This window comes from Muscardinus avellanarius (genome assembly GCF_963383645.1).
Source record: "Muscardinus avellanarius genome assembly, chromosome: 11".
NCBI classification, from domain to species: domain Eukaryota; kingdom Metazoa; phylum Chordata; class Mammalia; order Rodentia; family Gliridae; genus Muscardinus; species Muscardinus avellanarius.
Window position 1 is genome coordinate 52,918,439 of NC_137797.1, and position 20,651 is coordinate 52,939,089.

Below are 20,651 nucleotides of genomic sequence, written 5' to 3' on the forward strand. Positions count from 1 at the left end.
TCTCCCAGGGATGGGAATGCTCCTGCCAGCGCATCACGCTTTGAGTAGCAAATTCTATAGTTGTGTGTAGAATCTTCTCCTTTACATAATCCAGATATTATCATTTTTGTGGTACTGGAGATTGAACCCAGGGGCATTCTACATCCCAGCCTCAGCCTCAACCCTAATTTAATTCTTTATTTTGAAACAGGGTCGCACTAAGTTGCGGAGGGCCTCACTAAGTAGCTGAGGCTGGCCACCAACCTGCGATCCTTCTGTTTCAGCCTCCCAAGTACTGTGATTACAAGTGTGCGCCACTCCGCCCAGTTTTAATCCAGGTATTAAAATAGGTCAATGATATAGGAAGATGCTCAGACTCTAACTCAGATATGGAAAACGAGCCAGTGGAGAGCACAGGTTTTTAAACCACATGACTCCCAATTCTGAGCTATGTGAACCTGGGCACATTTCTCAGTTTCTGTTTACTCAACTGCAAAACAAAGCAATAATCTCTTCCTCAGATCGTGGTTTTGGATTTTTAACATGATACTGCCTGTAAATCATTCAGCACCTTAGCAAGTGCTCGGTCCCTTGTTATTTTTAAATTAAAAGGCAAAACATGAACCTGTGTATAGCAAATTGAGAAGTGCTTTAATTTTGAGTGCCTCAGGGAATTTCCTGCCTTCTTTTCTTGGATCCCATGTGCAAGGGTTGTGCCCTTTCATTCATTCCAGAAATGTTTGCTGAGCTCCTCCTTCTGCCAGGCAATGTGTGTCGCCAGGTCTGCCAAGCTGACTAATAGAGTAAGAGTCAGGTGAAAGGAACATACAATTGGCTGGGGCAGTTGCTGCTGTGAGGAGAGGCAGAGGGACCACAGAGGGGGGACTAAGCTGGCTTTCGAAGAAGAATATGGGGCCTGGCATGATGGCATATGCCTGCAATCTCAGTACTTGGGAGGCTAAAATAAGAAGCTTGCAGGTCTGAGGCCAGCCTCAGGAACTTAATGAGGCCTTCAGCAATTAAGTGAGCCCCTGTTTCAAAATATAAAAGGAAATAGGGCTGGGGGTGTAACTCAGAGGTAGAATCCTCAGTACCACACACATACATGAATAATAATAATTATTACTATTATTGTTAGTAGTAGTATGAATAATAATTAGTATGATTTTTTTTTTATGGTACTGGGGTTCCTGGAAGCCCTTCTACCTATGGGCTACACTCCCAGACCTATTTTTACATTTTTATTTGGAAACAGGGTCTCCTAAGCCAGCGTGCGCGGCTGGCTTCGAACCTGCATGATCCTCCTGTCTCTGCCTCCCAAGCGCGGGGATTACAAGCGTGCGCCACCACGCCCGGCCCTAATTAGTATGATTTAGAATGAACAATCTATGATGATGATGATGATGATGATGATGATGATGATGATGATGATGATGATATGGGCTTGTCCGAAAGAGAAAGTGGCCATGGAAAATTCAGGGGGAGGCCAGAGAACCTAGCCCCTCAGAGTGTGTGGTTGTGTCCAGGACAAGGCCTGGATCAGTCCGAATGGACATAGGCTTAATGTCACAGAGGTTTAGACTGGCTGAGTATCACCCTTGGGTAGACCATTATCCCTTTAGGTAAATTTACTGATAATGACCATAATTCATGTCTCTGAGAGAAGACAGTACCTGAAGATTCTCAACCACTTTTGCTGGATTGGCCTTTTATAAGGCGTTCCCTAGGAACTCATGTGGCTCAGTCATTGCCTACAGGGCGGCTGTTGCAGGAGGAGACTGTGTGTGTGCTGGGGCTGCAGAGAGGAAATCTGCCTTCTGCCATGAAGAGTTCAACCCCTGGCGCAGGAAATGGGTGCACAGAGTGCTTTACCACAGGGGAAGGGTGGCAAAAATAGTCTAGAAGAGCTTTATAGAAAGGAGAAAAAGAGGAGGAGTTTGATCTGGAGGTGGGAACCCCAGAAGGGCTTCATGAAGCAAACAACATTGGAGACGGGTGTTTCTGTCTCTAGGTGTTTCCTTACGGATCTCTATCTTCTTCAGAGCAGGGAGAACTTGAGTCTATTTGTAGAAATAACTAACTTTAGTCACTGGCATGGGATATGACAGTTAGTTCCTCGAATGACCCAAGCCAAGAAGGTGCTGTCTGAAAGGTCTGGGTAATATCTTTTCCATCCCTCTTCTTGATTTTCTGGGTCCTTTTGTCTGTCCCCCATAACAGGGCTTCTTCTTCTTTTTGTTCGTTCTTTCTTTCTTTCTTTCTTTTTTTTTTTTTTTTTTGATACTGGGGATTGGACCCAGGGGCATTTTACCTCAGAGCTACACCCTCAGCCCTTTCATTTAAAAAAACAGGGACTTGTTAAATTGCTGAAGACTTTGCTAAGTTGCTGAGGCTGGCTTCAAACCTACCAACCTCCTGTCTTAGCCTCCCTAGTTCTGGGATCGCAGGCGTGTGCCACTACACCTGACTTAGCATAAATATTAACCAGCAAATCTGCAATTATTTCTCAGAGCTTCCTTAAAGCACTCATTAGTAAATAACAGGATGGTATGAGGCTCTTCTTCATCAATTGGGGACCACAGTTGGAGTTTTATTTGTAGATGACCTGTTTTGCTCTAGAATACATCCTGGGACTTTGTCATTTTGTTGATTTATATATCCCCAGTGCCTAGGATAGTGCATAGCATGCAGTAGGGACTGGGTATTTATGAGTGATTGAACTCATATCATGAGTGGTTTCATGCATGACAGAGAAGCCATCCCACTCCTTTCCCACTTGCTGTTGCCAAATATACATGGAGTCCAGGGCCTATGGTAATTGCATCTTCTCAAGGGGCGGTGCTCAGGCATTATGGGTCAGTATGTGGGTGTGAATTCTTGTCCAGACACAGAGCCCCTGGCTTAGTAGACAGTCCCAAAGTCTCCGAGGAACTCTTAGGCAGAACATTCAAAAATCTCATCTTCCCTAAAACATGTTATTTTGTCCCATTATGAAAATAACACATGCCTGTTGAATAAAGATTAAAAACACTAGAAACATATGAAGTTAGAAAAATTAACCATCAGCTCTTAACCCAAACACAAAGCCGTCCTTCTCTTTCTCCTGGATTATCCAACAGCTCTCAGACCTGCTTCCTTGCTGCCTTCTTATCTCGTTGAAGGCCTGGGGAGAGATCTTTCTAAAACACAGATCTTCATAGACCTCAAAGGTTTCCCACGGCCTTTGGTGTCCAAACTGCCTGTCAAGGCTGGCTCTGCACGTCGCTTCAGCTTCCTGTCCCTCTGAGCCTCTTTCCTATGAGGCTCTGTCAAGTGAAATGTCTTATAGTTCTTCAAAGAAGCTGCACCTTCTCCTGTTCACTCTCCTTGGAACCCTCTCCTCCTCTCTTGTCCTTCTCTTTCCCTGTTTTACTCGATTTCCTGGTCTCTCTCTCCCTGCTTCAGCATTTAGATACCACTTCCCCTAAAAATTCTTCCGATTGTACTTCTTCCTTTATCCACCAAATCTGTGTTTGGAGGTCTTGGAATCCATCTCCACCTCTCTTGGTCCTTCTCTTTTTCTGTTTTACTCAGTGTCTTGGTCCATTCTCTCTCTCTCTCTCTCTCTCTCTCTCTCTCTCTCTCTCTCTCTCTCTCTTCTCTCTCTCCCTCCCTCCCTCCCTCCCTTCCTTCAGCATTTAGGTACCACTGCCCCTAAAAATTCTTCCCTGACTGTTCTTCTTTTCCCTACTAGATTTGAGTTTGATGGGCCTCCTGTGTACTTCGAGAACCCACGGGTCCCCTCCCAGCACGTGACTCATCAGTGGTATTTTAGTGATGCTCTGAGCGACCATTTCTCTGTCCTCAGAGCTCTGAGTGTTTGTTTTGTGCCACACAGATTAGGTACTATTTGTCAAATTCAGCTTAGATTGAACCATTATTTTTATGTTAGAAACATTCTCTTTTAACATTTGCATTAATCACAATGTGCTTTCAATTTTACATAGATATCATCAATCATGTGTATGTTATAGTTAATACATAAAATTGTAATCTTAATTTCCCCCTTTAACGTTATATGACATATTTTCAACTTTTTTTTTCAGACTTCATTTTAATTACTGCATACGATTTTGTCAGGTGGATGGATTCTGTTTTTCTTTTCTTCTGTTGCTGAACAGTGATTTTTGATGGTTTTGCTTTTTCCAATTTATTGCTTTTGTAATTTCTACTTCTGGGTACCATTGGGTATAAAGCTTTTTCATATTTGGATTGTTTTCTTAAAATACCCAAAGTAAAATTTCAAGCCATTTGAAATTTGTAGTATGTGATGCCTAACTGCCTTCTCAAAGTGTTTTTATCTACTGCCACCCGCAATTTACATGAGTCTCGTGTCACTCACTCCTACCAAGGTCGCTTCTGTCTCAGCCACTAAAAGCCCTTGAAGGGCCCAGAACTCCAGAGGCAGCAGCTCTGAGTTCCCAGGACTGACATTTACCTCCTGATGTCACTACCTTTCAAGGGCAATGTCAGCTGTGGTCTGCAGAGTGCAAACTTCCCCAGCTCCTACCCAGCCAGGCCGTACAACCTGGAAAATGGCATTTAAAATCTCTGAGAGTCCGCTTCCTTCTTTTAGGGACTGAGAGAGCTGTGAGACTACTGTGTAGATTCCATTTAGAACCCCCTCTTGCATTTTCTACCCTTGGATTAAGCCAGGTATGCACACCTGTGCATATACCAACACTCACACAGCTGGGCCACGTCCACTGGGACTCAGCACTTACCTTGTCTTTTTCTTGGCTTTCTGATTCCTTTGCTTTTCCCTAGCATTCCCATCTGTGTCAGTCACCTTTTCTTAACCATGAAAGAATACCGGAGACAATCATCTTAAAAGGAGGAAAGGCTTACTTTGGTTTGCGGTTTCAGTGGTTGCTGGGTCCCTTGCTTTGCCCTGTGACTCGACAGTACATTATGGTGGGAGTGCATGGTGGAGGAGGCTGCTCGCCTCATGGTGGTGGGGAGGCAAAGGAGGAGAGAGAGAGAGAGAGAGAGAGAGAGAGAGAGAGAGAGAGAGAGAGGCGGAACCAAGGCTCAATATCTCCTCCAAGGCTATGTGCCAATGACATAACTTTCTCCCATTAGGCCCCACCTCTAGAGATTCCACCACTGCCCAGTACTACCACAGGCTGGTGACCAAACCTGCCACATGTGGTGTTTTAGAGATACTCGAGATCCAAACCACCTGCATGTGAAGCTCCAGCCTGAGGAAACAGTGTATACAAAGGCCCTGAGACAGGAGCGTGAGCAGAAAGAAGCACCAGATGAGGTTTGCCAGGCCTCACAGGTCCTGAAAAATGGTTAGATTTCGTCCAAGGGGGAGTGGAAAATCACTGAAAGCTTTGCTTTGACAGGACACTGGGAGGTGCCTTCCCACATCAGCGAGTATAAGCATTTGTGCGTAGGGGGTGAGGGGGGAATACTCATGGTGAGTTCTTGTACCTGGCTTTGTCCTTGCTCTGTGACTCATTTTCTCCCTGTTGGGTGTGGGGGACCATACTCCTTCCGGGCCTATTGTTTAGGACCCTATAATTAAGAGACAGCCAGTGTGTAACTACGCTCTCTAGTTATGCTTCCTTCTGTTTTGCTGTCCACCTCTACAGTCTGACCTGGATTGGAAACCTCACACCTGAAGTGGGCTCATTTTTAGGACCACAGTGGATTTGACTCAGATTTGGCAATTTGGGAGAATGGGAGAATATCTTACTCTGTGTGTGTGTGTGTGTGTGTGTGTGTGTGTGTGTGTGATCCTAACGTTGAAAATGAAGTCATGGCTTTCCCTTGACCTCTGCCCTTTGACCTGATGATACGGAGTTTTGTCCTGCCTGGTTTGTTTTCCTCAGATCTGTTAAGGGTGCAGCAGAGAATCTTGCTTTGAGGAGTCAGCCTGTAAGAGCAGGGGCATCTCCTGAGAGCTGGTTGATGGGAAGGCCCACCATCCCCAGCGCTTGTTACCCCGCGGTCCTCCTGGGAGTGTGTGGTGAGGGGACCTTCCCTCTGAGCTTTGCAGTTTTGATGCCCATCTGTCAGCGATCTCTGCAACTGACCACAGCTTCCTGGAACTCCATAGGTGTCTGCTCCTGTCCCTGGCCACTTCTGCTGCAAACAGCTTGCTGCCTGGGCCCTCCTGCTGGCTTCTCCCTCTTTACTAGTGAGTGACTAACCTCCATTATGAACGAACTATGTCAGTTTTCCTCGGTTTAGCCATGTCATTATCTGGACCTGTTTCCCTTAGCCCAGGCTTGGACCCTGAGCACACTGGAAGTTCATGGGATCTATAGAGCTAGAGGGCATGTGAATAGCACAGAAAAAAACAAAAAGTACAAATGGGGAAGTGGCCAACTCAGGAGACTCTAACACAAAGTACATTAGAAATACCATTTCCCCTTCTCCTGGAGGAATCTGGGTTGTCCTTTTTTTTCCCCCCTCATAGATACAATTGTTGTTATTGTGTTAAAATAACAAGAGATGTCATCTGGTGCATATTTAATAGAACACCTAATTGTTACTGGGCTGCATGGTAATTAGGCATACTCTGCAAGCAATTTACTGTGTGTTATTTCTTCTATTCAGCTAAACCACACTTTGTTTTTCTCTTCTCACGGTACTTCTCCAGCATCTATAATTGGCACCAGCGGTATTCCCCGATAGTGCTACATTAATATCATATGAGCACATAGTTCTCCGTAGTAATTATTATCCTGACGAGGAAAATAGGCAGAGTTTGTACATATAATCAGCGACAAGAAGGGTCAGCGCTGTGCTCCCATCCTGGTGTTCTGGCTTCGGCCCCTCATTCTTTCAACATTAATATACACTATTGCACAATCGCTCCCGCCCGGCACTGAGGGTCTTAGGATCGGGATCCTGCTTGCCAATAGCAGTGGGGAGTGGCTAGGGAACAGGGGCATTCCTGCAGCAGAGTGAGGCAGAGTTCTGGACCCTGCGTGCTGGGAAGGGTTTAAGGCCGGGTGGGGTGGGGTGGGGTGGTGGAATAGGTGATAGGAGGCCGAGCAGAGAGCATAAGCTAGGCAATATGTATCTCCTTTATCCCCCCTTCATCCATGCACTTAACATATGTAGAAACAGCCTGTATCAGAGTTAGTTTTATTGTAAAGAAATTCCTTGGACAAAGAACGGCCTTTCTCACTTGCATGTGGCCCAAGGAGTTAAAGCATTTTATTCCAAAATTGGAGTAAAAAGGCATAAAGGTGGGAAAGAAATATTAAAGAGTCTAACTTTTGGGTATCTGATGGGGAGGTGAGGAGTGCCTCAGAAGGGTGGAGACAGAGTGGGTAATGGGGTGCGGGCTGTGGAAGAGGAGACTGAAGAAAAGACAGCTTCCCCACTCCCTGATGCTGTGCTTGGTCATGCGCATTACAAACAGAGCAATCTTCTTGGGAGTCTTTCCTGTTTTCCAGTGCCGCGCCTATTCCTTTGGGGAATATAGGCTTTCTCCACTTATTTCCTGCTATGAAACTTCCCTGAGTTGGCTTGCCAAGGACACGGGTCACACAGTGCCTGATGACAGAATTGCTTAGTGGCCTACGGAGCGGACGGCTTATTAGAGACAGACAAGGCAGAGTACAAATTCCCATCTCATGGCAATCATGGGGATGCTTTATTTTTCTTGGGCACTGAAGCTGCTTATGACCGACCGCAGAGAGGCAACAGCAAAGTGTGAAAAGATGCTAAAGACTGTTGAGCAATCTGTTCTTTGCAGGCTCTGAAGTCCCGAATAAAAAGCAATGACTTCAGAATAGGTCAAATGGAGGGATGGCGGTTCATGGTTGCTATGGTAACCTATAAACATGTTTGGCCTCTGGAGGCCCTGCCCCTGAAGAGCATGATGACTTCTGTTATGAAATTTGTGAACTTTACTCCATCTATTTATCCACTATTTATTTTCAAAGTTAATAGGAATGAATTACTCATCACCCGAGGCCCATCTTTGTTCAGGTTTGGTACTGATCCTCAGCCCCCTCCTCTACCTTCACTGGGGTGTGAGGTTCTGACCTCTGAGCCCACAGAGGCTTACAGGAGTCACAGAGCAGCACACAGGAGTGTGGCAGGGAGGCGACCAGACCGGAGCTCTGCTGCCTGACTTGAATCTCCATGGCCCTCAGTTCTATTAAAAGGGGGCTAAAAAGGTATTCCCTACCTACCGTATGGGGTCTTGTGGAGATACATGAGTCTAGAGGTAAAAGTGACTTGCACATGTTTAGTGCATTATATTTAAGAGGGAGAGCTATAATTGAACTTTGCAATCTTCAGATAGGATGTGTTATTATAGATGACAAATGTTTCCTTTTAACTGTCAACCTTGATTGAATGACAGTGGCTGCCTCCTGCCTCTGTATTGAGAAGGATCCCGAGGTCTCCCCCAAGCTCAGATGGCAGTGAGAGCCATCATTTAGGAATGTCTGTTCTGGATGGGAGTTAGAAGTGGCATCCTAAATCCCACAGTTTAGGACATTTTTTCTGCCGCCCCTTGCTGCTGCATCCAGAGGCTGGGAGCTTGCAGCTCCTCTCAGGCTTGATTGGTGTGGCTTTGCCAGAGCTGATTCCTGGAAGATTAAGCTCCTCACATTACAGGCTGAAAGCCATAATAATATTTTTTAAAAACAACATTTTGCGCTGGGCGTGGTGGCGCATGCTTGTAATCCCAGTGCTTGGGAGGCTGAGATAGGAGGATCACATAGGTTCGAAGCCAGCCTCAGCTACTTAGTGAGGCTCTCAGCAACTGAGTGGGACCCTGTTTCCAAATAAAGTATAAAATAGGTGTGGGGGTATAGCCCAGAGGTATATATTGCCCCTGGGTTCCACGCCCAGTCACACACACACACACACACACACACACACACACACATACACATACACACACACACCCACCACCACCAACAACAACAACATTCTGATTTCTTCTGATAAAAGTGAAATGGGTACATTGTTCAAAATTTGACAAATAAGCTGGGCATGGTGGCACATGCCTGTAATCCCAGTACTTGAGAGGCTGAGACAAGAGGAATTCAGGTTAGGGACAAGCCTCAGCAACTTAGTGAGACCTTGTTTCAAAATAATAATAATAAAAAAAGGGCTGGAAGTATAGCTCAGAGGTAGAATGTCCCTAGATTAAATCTCTAGAAAGGAAGAAAGAAAGAAAGAAAGAAAGAAAGAAAGAAAGAAAGAAAGAAAGAAAGGAATATCGAAGAAGTCAGACATGGTGGTGCATGCTTGTAATCCCAGCATTTGGGAGGCTGAGACAGGAGGATCCCGGTTCGAGGACAGCCTCAGCTACTTAGTGAGGCCCTTTGCAACTCAGGGAGATCCTGTTTCAAAATAAAAAATAGAAAATAGGTCTGGGTGTGTCTTCATAGGCCTGTCCTATCTCTTTTATATCTGCTCTACACTGATGACCCTCAGATCAAAATCTCCCTTCCAATCCTCTTTCTTCAAGCCCTCAACATACATCCAACTGCCTTCTTGAATCTTCACTCGGGTATGAAGTGTTTACTCAGCCTTCTCATGTCCAAAATTGAACTCTTGATTTTTATCACCATCCCCACCCACTACAGACACAAACACTGCTTTTCTCATTGTTCCCCAGCTCAGTAAACAGACCATGGCTTCAGCGGACATAGGACTGAGAGCCAGGACGTCACCCTCCGCTGCCTTCCTTCTCTCGTACCTTATATTAGCAGGTTCATGGTCTCCATGTTCAAAATATATGCAATCCACCACCGCTCCCCATCTCCACGCCCACCCCTCTGCCCAGGCTCCCAGCATCCCCGGTCTCCCTCAGCCCACACTGCTTGCCTACAACCCGTTCTCCATAGAGCAACCTGTGATAACTGAAAAGTCAGATCAGGAGGTATGAAGCCTCTTACCAAAATACTAAACGTTTTTCAGGAACAATGAGATTATGAATAATTTCTTTCTGGTGGTACTGGAGTTCCTGGAAACCCTTCTACCTCCAGGCTACACTCCCAGACCTATTTTTATATTTTTATTTGGAAACAGGGTCTCTTAAGCCAGCGAGGCTGGCTTCGAACCTGCGCGATTCTCCTGTCTCTGCCTCCCAACTGCGGGGATTACAAGCGTGTGCCACTACGCCTGGCCTGAATAATTCTTATTTTATTCTGTCTTCTCCATTATATTTATTTATTTATTTATTTATTTATTTATTTATTTATTTAGTGGTACTGGGAATGGAACCCAGGGGAATTCTACCTCTAAGCTCTATTCCCAGCCCTAATTTGTAATTCTTTATTTTGAAACAGGGTCACATTAAGTTGTGGAGAGCCTAGCTGAGGCTGGCCACAAACCTGAGATCCTTCTGTCTCAACCTTTCAAGTACTGGGTTTACAACCATGTGCCACCATGCCCAGCTTATATGTGCTTTTTTATACTTTTATTGGTGGGTTGTAGTTATATGTCATAATGAGATGCAAATTGATACATCCACACCTCACTTGGGTGTTTCTTTCTGCTTCTTGCCCCGCTCCTCTTTCCTTCCTCCCTGGGCATGTTAGTGAGACTGGTAGTGACACATTCATATGTGGACATAACATTATTTGAACTGTTTCCTTCCTCAAGAAAATGTTTGTATTTTTATATATAAGTATGAAGCTTTTCAAGTATCATGAGCACTTTTCATGTCATTCAAAACCCCTTAAAATATTATTTTGATGCCACTGAAATATTTTATCCTTATGGCTATAACATAGGAAGGAACATCCTTATATGTACACCTGATGTTCCCTTAGATTAAATTTCTGAAGTGGACTTACTGGAAGATAGGAAAACATTTAAGGCTTTGTTTTGATACATGCTGTCAAATTGCCTTTTGGAGAAGTTGGACCAAGGATATACTCCCTCCTCCCCCAACTATCTATTGTAACTGAGCATTTGGCAATCACTGATATCATTGGGGAAAAGAAGTGTGTGTGTGTGTGTGTGTGTGTGTGTGTGTGTGTGTGTGTGTGTGTGTGTTTCTGTGTATTTGCATGACTTGGTTAATGGAAGTTGCACAGGTTTTGGCATCAAGCTTCTTGTGTGTAGCCTGGGTGGGTGAGCAGACCGACTCCTACAGCCCAGCCTCCTTCAGTTTAAAGAAATGAGACATCTCCCAAGTCAGCCACTCAGGTAGGAGGGCTGGGGAGGAAGAGGAAAGCTGGTCCTGAATCTCATTCTTCGTGAGGGGTGGGGTTGATGTTTGTCAGCAGCACCCCATCTGGTGTTCCCACAGCTCTACCGCCTCCTCCCTCCCAGCCTGACTCCCTTGGGCCAGCCTGGGAGAGGGCGTGGTCTCTGAGAGCAGCAGTATCTCAGCCCAGCCTCCGAGCCCAGAAGTGGTAGGCGGTGGAGTGTCTGTTGCCCTGTCAACAGCCTGCATTACTCAACTTGGTGCCAAATATGAGCCATGGGTACCCAGGCGGACCGCCTCCCATACCGTGTCTCTTCCTGACTGGGCAGAGCCATTGCACTTGGGGCAGGCGTGGCCTCCGTGTGGAGACCTCCAGAAGTCTCAGCTTAGCCTTCCTGGGCATCCATCCACAGGGCTTGGCATCTTTCTGTTGGTCACAGCATTGCAAAGGACAATTGCACCATGCTGTTAGGCTACAGATGTGGAAATTGCAGATACAGAGGCGATCGGAATCTTAAGAACGTGTGGGACACATGATGGGTCCAGAGTGGAGATTGTGGCAATCTTGTGTGCAATGCTTATTCTTTTATAACCATGCCAATTGAAACAAACAAAAAAAAAACCTTAAAAAATGCAACCTGAAAGAAAAAAGAAAGCACCATTCTCCTTTGCTTTCTGGACAGCACAGACATCTTTAAGATTTTCTGTAGTAGCCAAGAAAGAATTCCGGAGAGAGCCTAATTAGCACAGGACTGAGGTGCCAAATCCAAATTCCGTGAGAAGTTAAAAATGAAAATGAAAAGTTTCCAATAGAAATAACACTGATAAGCCAGGAGTAGTGGTGAACGCTTGTAATCTCTCTACTTGGGAGGCTGAGACATGAGGATACCGGGTTGGGGGCCAGCTTCAGGAAATTAGTGAGACCCTCAGCAACTTAATAAGGCCATGTTTCCAAAAAAATAAAGTGCTGGTGTTGGAGTTTGGAGATAGAATGCCCCTGAGTTCAATTTTCAAGAACACACACACACACACACACACACACACACACACGCACACACACACACACACACACACACACACGCACACACACACCTACTACTGGCATTCAATGTCTTTAGATGGCTTTTCTTTTTGTAGTAATAAAACAATACATCACCATTATAAATCATTCCACTATGGAGAATTCAGGAGAGTAAAATCTAGTCACTTCTCATTCCCTTAAACATCACTCCTATTGTCTAACAGTTTGGTTCCAAGAGCCTTTATTATGTATTTCCCAATATTTATGAGTTTATATTTTTAAATATAAATATATTTAATGTGTTTATTAAGCTGCTAGCATATAGGTAGTGTTCAATAATATCTGTCTGAACATACAGATAACAAGTGAGATTATATACATTCTGCAACTTATTTTAAATTTTATTTAAGTGCAATTTCTCTCTCTTTCCTGGCAGGTAGTTTCATTCTACCTGTGTATTATAAAGACAAGAAAACCAGGAACTTTTTTGCACCAAGAAAGACCAGAGAGATTTGTCATTCAACTATTATTGTCTGGATGCCTGCTACGCACCAGGCAGGCCTCCTTGACGGTGCTGGGAGTGATGGGAATCGGCTCTCACCTGGAGGAACTGACGTTTCAGTGGAGGGAGGCGGGCAGTGACCGAGTGTGACTTGCAGCATGTCTGTCAGAGGTTGGCGGCAGGATGGGCGGGGGCTTCACGAGGCTAGATACGGTGGTTAAGTACAGCCTCACTGACAAACCCATTTTGGAGCCGAGATCTGGAGGGGACGGGTAATAATGCCACACGGACATCTGAGAAAGGGCAGCCAGAGACAAGTAGAAAGCAGGAGAACTCTGAGGAAGGAGAGGCCGGGCGTGGTGGCGCACGCTTGTAATCCCCACACTTGGGAGGCGGAGACAGGAGGATCATGCAGGTTTGAAGCCAGCCACGCTGACTTAAGAGACCCTGTTTCCAAATAAAAAAGTATAAAAATAGGAATGGGAGTATAGCCCGGAGGTAGAAGGGTTTCCAGGAACCCAGTACCACCAAAAAAAAAAAAAAAAAAAAAAAAAGAAAGAAAGAAAGAAAGAAAGAAAGAAAGAAAGAAAGAAAGTCGAAGAGGCCAGCCTGGTTGGTAGTGGCCAACAGGGAGGACAGAGATGCCTGGAAAGGATTGCTGAGCTTTCTAGGCCATGCATAGGTGTCAGACTCTTATGCTGAGCGGGACCGGATGTCACGTGAGGGAGGATGTCATGGATGATCTGATGCATGTAAGAGCATAAGCACTCTGGCTGCTGCTGAACATAGACTGTCGAGGTATGTTTGGTTGGAGGCAGAGAGGCCAGAGTAGGAGGCCCGTCAGTGCAGGAGAGTGGCGATGAGATGGGACAGGCTGTTGCAGTGGAGACAGTGACATTGTTGGATTCTGGGCACTTATCTGAGGTAGAGACAGCAGAGTCTTCTGATGCGTCCGATGCAGGGCATGAGACCAAGAGCAAAGTTGCAGATGATGTTTCAGGCAAAACAACATGTAAAATGTTCCTAATGGAACTTGACTAATTAATCAACACAGGAGAGTATGGGTGATGAGGGACAACAGGACCTGGGGATCCAGAGGGCCATTAAGGACTCCTTTTCCTATTCTTTGTCTTCACAATATAATCCTCTGTGCTGGCCCTTTTCAATCCTTACTTTGGGCAATGGCAGAAGACAGTGACCTATGATTCCCAGCTGCCTGGGCCAGAGCACATGGTGCCTCCATTATGAGCAAAGCATCATATCAATCTTTGTGGTTTTTTTTTTTTTTTTTTGCGGGTTTGGGGATGGATCCCAGGGGCATTTGACCTCTGAGCTACACCCCTTGCCCTATTTTTTATTCTTTATTATGAAATAGGGTCTCACTAAGTTGCAGAGGGCCTCACTGAATAGCTGAGGCTGTCCACAAACCGCGATCCTCTGGTCTCAGCCTCCTGAATGCTGAGATTACAAGCGTGTGCCACCACGCCCGGCTGCTTTGTGTTTTTTAATGTTAATGTTAGATTTTACCCCTAAGTATCTATGTTTTTAAAAATATGTATTCAAGCCGGGCATGGTGGCGCACGCTTGTAATCCCCGTGCTTGGGAGACAGAGACAGGAGGATTGCGCAGGCTCGAAGCCGGTCTCGTTGGCTTAAGAGACCCTGTTTCCAAATAAAAACATATAAGATAGGTCTGGGCGTGTGGCCCGGAGGTAGAAGGGTTTCCAGGAACCCCAGTACCACCAAAAAAATAAATAAAAATATGTATTTATTACTTATATTCAAGTAAAATTTGCTGGCCTTGTAAGCTGAGTCTCTGACAAGCACCAAGATCTCTTAGGAGTGATGTAAGGTTTTGTAAAATGGTTGCATGCTAACCGATTGTACTGTTGTAGCATCATGATACAACGATTTGAGACGCTTCGGCTCATGCAATTCCTAGCATCTGCCCAGGGCTACTGGCTCCCAAGAAAACGTCCACTGTTCAACCCTGATTCGTAGCTGGCTGGTCCCTGAAGCACTTCTGTACTATGAAGACCGTGCTGTAACAGGAGCAGCCATAACATCAAATCTTCTTACGAGCTTGGATTTTTTTTTGTCTCTACATCATAGTGCAGGCCCTTTCTTACATTAGAAATATACCTCTCTTCCTTCGACATTTTATTCATTTTTGGCTCTGTAACCTCTTTTCTCAGATTCCAAATTTTACTATGATATCTTAAAATACCACTCAGGGGATAACTCATTGTAGTTAATTTTTCTTTCTTTTTTTATAGTATTGGGGGTTGAAAATCCAGGGTCATTCTATCACTGAGCTACACCGCCAACCCTATTTTTTTTTAATTTTGAAACAGGGTTTCACTAAGTTGCTGAAGCTGGCCTCAAACCTGTGATTCTCCCGTTTCAGCTTCCCAGGTATTTGGTTTACAGGCATGCACCACCCTACCTGGCTGCAGTTAATTCTTAAAGCATTTGTTTTCGGTGGGGAGACACAGAGAAGAGCAACACTTGCGGGGAGTGAAAAGACCATAACCTTGGAATCAGTCTGGCTGGAGTTCTAAAGCAGCCTCTGCCATTTTCTATCTGTGTGATTTCAGGCAACTTTCTTAATCTATGAGTCTATAAAATGGAGTTAAAAGCCGGGCTGGCAGGATGATTAAGAGCATATGAGAGGCGTCCAGTGCAGTGCGCAGCATTTGATAAATGCGAGTTCCTTTCGTGCTTCCCCTCCAAATTTGTCCCTTTTAATATCCTACCTTGTATGATTCTACATTTTGAATTTTTATGTATTCTATCTGTCTAACTAGACAATAAACCCTCATAGGTTAGAAACCACCTCTTCTATTTCTTGACATCCCCCAAAGCATCTATCATGGTAACATGAATGTGGGAGATGATTAATAAATGTTTGCTGATAGATAGATGGATGGATTTCTTGATGAGGTTAAAACAGAAGGACATATTGCTCTCTGGAGTCGAGCACAGAGCAATGAGCCTCCAAGAGGAAAATGAGCCTCGGCGTTCACAGAGGAAGGTCATTGCTTAGCGCTTCGCGGAGACATGCCGCTGATGGATGAGGCTGCCGGCCGGCTCTGCCACGCGGACTATGGACTCGGCTCCCCAGCTTTGAAACCGTTACCCAGCCAGATGGCAAGATCCTGATAACCCCTCCAACGCCATATTCATTTAGCAGAGCATTTTAGCAGGCTATCGTTGTGGCACAAGGATTGATTGATTGTACAGCTGTTAGTGTGTGCTTACACGAGAAATTAGGAGTAATTAATGAGCTGAGTATCGGTAACAGTACTATATGGATGTGAACGATTTCATTTTCTTCTTAAAGAGGTGAATGCAAATGTCTCACATAGTTAAAAGAAATGGAACTGTGCACAAACCACTCAATTTCTTTTTCTTTTTTTTGGTGATATTGGAGATTAAACCCGGAGGCATTCTACCTTTGAGCTATACCCCTAGCCTGATTTTATTTCTTATTTGGAAACAGGGTCTCGCTAGATTGATGAGAGTCTCACTACTTGCTGAGGCTTTACTCAAACCCGTGATCCTCCTGTCTCAGCCTCCCAAGTACTTAAATTACAAGCATACACCACCACGCCTGGCTTTAATTTCTTGGTTAACAGAAAGTTTTAGTTTCTAGCTTCTATTTGCATTTTGGACAGGTAATATATGCAAATGCTAACTTAAACAGTTCAAAATAGCTAAAAAATTTGCTCCCTACAGGCAAATACGGTTTCTAGTATTTTGAGTATTCTTCTAGAGTTTCTAGAGGTGTCTTATGGACATATGTATGTACACATTTGTGTTTGTGTGTATGCATGCTTATGTCCCTTAGGCAGATGTGATTTTAAGAATTTGAGAACTTTATGCCCAACTGTTATGTCTATTTAGTTTATTCTTGTACGAATAGCCCAGCCCATACGGTACAGATTTTATGGCCAATTATTATTTGATTGACTGAGTGGATATATTTTCGTCGGTGACTGACTAGATCTATTTCAGCAGTTTTAAAAGTGATTTGCATTAGATTGATATATCTTTCTTGTGAATTAACAAAAGGCATACAATTTGACATGTCTAAAGAATAAAGCATCTTAATTAATTTTAATGTATTGGTACAATAATTTAAAACCACTGATGCAGAAGCTATCTGTTTGAACATCTCTGCTGACTTGAGGGACTCTTTGGAAAATGTGTTGCCACCCAAGCTTCAACAAGGTTGGTTAATAAGCAAGAAAGATTTCAAAATGATGTCAGAACACACACACAAATTTGTGAAATCTGCTACGTTGGGAAGGCTATATGCTCCTTAAATTGCCTTTTTGAGTTTATATGCCACTTTTTTTTTTTCGGGTCTGGGGATGGAACCCCAGGGGCATTCGACCTCTGAGCTACAGCCCCTGCCCTAATTTTTATTCTTTATTTTGAAACCGGGTCTCACTGAATTGCAGAGGCCCTCACTAAGTAGCTGAGGCTGTCCGCGAACCACGATCCTCCAGTCTTAGCCTCTCGAATGCTGGGATTACAAGAGTGCACCACCATGCCCGGCTATAAGCCACATGTTAACGTGGCCTCCTGTAACTTTTACAAGTATTGCTACTGCCACTATTAACTCTTTACCTAGAACACAGCACATAATATGCTTCTAGCACCATGTACGATTCTACACACTGTATCTCATTTAATCTGATAGCAACATTATCGGGTAGGTACTCTTTATCACCTGCATCTCGTAGATGAGGAAATGGAGGCACCAAATGTTTTAGTAACTCACTTATGTTCACAAAACTAATAAAATGGCGCAATGGGAATTGAGACCCAGCATAATACCAGCGCACATTTATCTCATTTTTAATCAGACATAGAACATTCTTACTCATCATCTTTCCTACCTCCTCACAAAATTTAGCTCCAAGTAGCTTTTGGTTCTAGGGACAAATGAACTCTGCTTCCAAAACAATGATATTGGAAGGATGATGCTGTGTCTTTTATTTTTATTTTTATTTGTTTTTTATTTTTGCAGTACTGGGAATGGAACCCAGGGGCTTTCTACTGCCGAACTACAGCCTTACCCCTATTTTTTAATTCTTTATTTTGTTTTTTATTTTTATTTATTTATTTATTTTTGCAGGTCTGGGGATGGAACCCAGAGGCATTTGACCTCCAAGCTACGCCCCCCTGCCCTATTTTTTAATCTTTATTTTTTTTTATTGAATTATAAAAATGAGTGAGTAACTTCCTGAGGGGACTAATTGGAATAGGAGCCTTTTGTGTATATACACATGTGTTTGCTTTTAAAAAAAATCTGCTCTTAACCGGGCATGGTGGCACATGCTTGTAATCCCAGCTCTTGGGAGGCAGAGACAGGAGGATCACTCAGGTTTGAAGCCAGCCGCGCTGGTTTAAGGGACCCTGTTTAAAAAAAAAAAAAAAAAAAGTATAAAAATGGGTCTGGGAGTGTAGCCCGGAGGTAGAAGGGTTTCCAGGAACCCCAGTACCACCCAAAACAAACAAACAAAAACAAAAAACAAAACAAAACAAATCTGCTCTTGTATGTATTGTTACATCTCATATGGTTAATTTATTTAAATAAAGAGAGACCTGGGGATTTCTTGTTAGAGTAGCCAGAAATGCCAAATAGCCTATATATTCCTTCACATTTCATATTAAGGCTTTAAAATCCAGATAGTAAGGCAAATCTATAAATTATGCAAAATCTGTCTTGCCACATCCTTTTATTTCAGCATTTCCTTTTATTTCTCCACATTCTCTGTCCTCCTTTCCTCGTGCAAAAATGCAAGAGTTTGGTTTCAGTGGCCACATGCAAAGCTCTCAAGTTCAAGACCCTGTCCTATTTTTTTCTGTGCACTCCCTTCACACGCTCCAAAATCAACCCTCTTTTTAGCCATCTGAACAAAATCTCATTTTTATAGACTAGCCAATTATAGGTAACTTGTAGAGACAGTGGTGAAAACGAACCCACGATAAGGTATGAATGATAGCTCTAGTCTATCATAGAGGTCCTGAGAGCAGCACTGGTATTTAGAAAGAGAAGCATACAAGGTCAGGATTCCATTCTTGTCCTGGGTACCAATCTTGTCTTATATAGATCTTGTGTGAGGACTCTTCTCATCCTATCTCAACTAATACTAATCTTATATCTGTGGCTGAGTGTTATTCTTTGATGATACCAAAGACCTACTTCTGCTTTTGGAGTTTTATAAAGGATACTTATTTTGTTTGGCAAAAAAAAAAGGGCGTTGGTTATAAGCTCCAATGGTGGGGGGCAAGTTTCTCAAAGGGGCTCTGGGATATGTCCAAGAAACACACAGAATGAATCTTTCTGGAGAGGAGAGTTTGTTGAGGGTGGAGTGGAGATGCTTGACTTTAACAGGGAGAAGCGGAATACCTTCAATGGTCCCTGTCCTGTTTCCTGGAACACGTCCTTTGACTTCTAGGGTGTCTGAGGTTCCCAGAGACACCAACTTCTGTGCCAATTTCAAAGTTAAATAGTATTTGGGGCATGCCATCTAGTGGCCATAGTTTTTGGTTTATTGCTCACTAGGAGAGAGTAAATCAAACTTGAGTAAATCAAAGTCTAGAAGGTCACACAATAGGCCACCTAGGTCATCCTTGAGCTCCTGCAAAAGCAGGCAAGTAAATCACCCTTTATGTGGATCAGAGACAGAAAAGACAGGGTGGTTCAAAGCCTTCTGGCCTCAGAAGCCCCTCAGCTCCCCAGCGAGCCTGCATGCCTGCGGCCTGCCTCGCTGAGACATAGCCTGGTGTCCCCACAGGCTTTTTGGCAATCCCAGCAACAAAGGCTTGGAAGAAGACAGGCCTCCCTCTGAGTCTTAGCCCTGACTTCACACTCGCCCTCTCTCTGACCCCTCTCCCCCTCCCACTCCCCTCTTGGCTGAGCCTCACTCTCTTCTCAGTCCCTGCTGTGTCTAGCTAGAGCTCTGCTTCCTCCACTGTCAGCCTTTATGTATCTAAGAATCACCAGATAATACTTTTTTATTAACAGAGTTGCCTTTTAAATTTTTATATTTACTTTCTTTCCATAAATAGAAAAGGGTTCATGCTCAGTACAGAAAACAGAAACACACACACACATACAGGCGCACATGCACACACACACATGTCCTCACAGTACCCCAAAGTAGAAGCAATCATGTTTAATATTTTGGCAAAAATCCTTACAGCCTTTTTTCCCTCACTGGTGTGTGTGTGTGTGTGTGTGTGTGTGTGTGTGTGTGTGTGTGTATGTATGTGTGTGTGTATGATTTTAAAATGATATAAAATGCTTTCTACTTAGTAACAGATCATGGACATTTTCTCACGTCAGTGTTTTTCTACTCCATGATTTTAGTAACTGCATTGTAAGATATACTGGTCATTTAACTACTGTTAAATTTTAGGAAAACATTAATGATAGAGTTTGTGTGTGTGTGTGTGTGTGTGTGTGTGTGTGTGTGTGTGTGTGTGTTACTGGGGATGGAACCCAGGGGCAATCTTCCTCTGAGTGACACTCCCAGCCCTATTTTTTTTGTGTGTGTGGGTGGGTCTGGGGATGGAACCCAGAGGCATTTGATCTCTAAGCTACACACCCTGCCCAATTTTTTATTCTTTATTTTGAAACAGGGTATCACTAAATTGTGGGGGGCCTCACTAAGTAGCTGAGGCTGTCCACAAACTGCGAACCTCCGGTCTCAGCCTCCCAAATGCTGGTATACAAGCGGTGTCACCATGCCCGGCCCAGCCCTATTTTTTTATTTTTTTATTTTTAAACAGGGTCTCACTGAGTTGCAAAGGGCCTCACTAAGTAGCCGAGGCTGGCTTTGAACCTGCACAATCCTCCTGTCTCAGCCTCCCAAATGCTAGGATTACGAGCATGTGCCACCATGTCCAACTATAATAGAGAATATTTTTAACTCATAGTCACATTCAGAT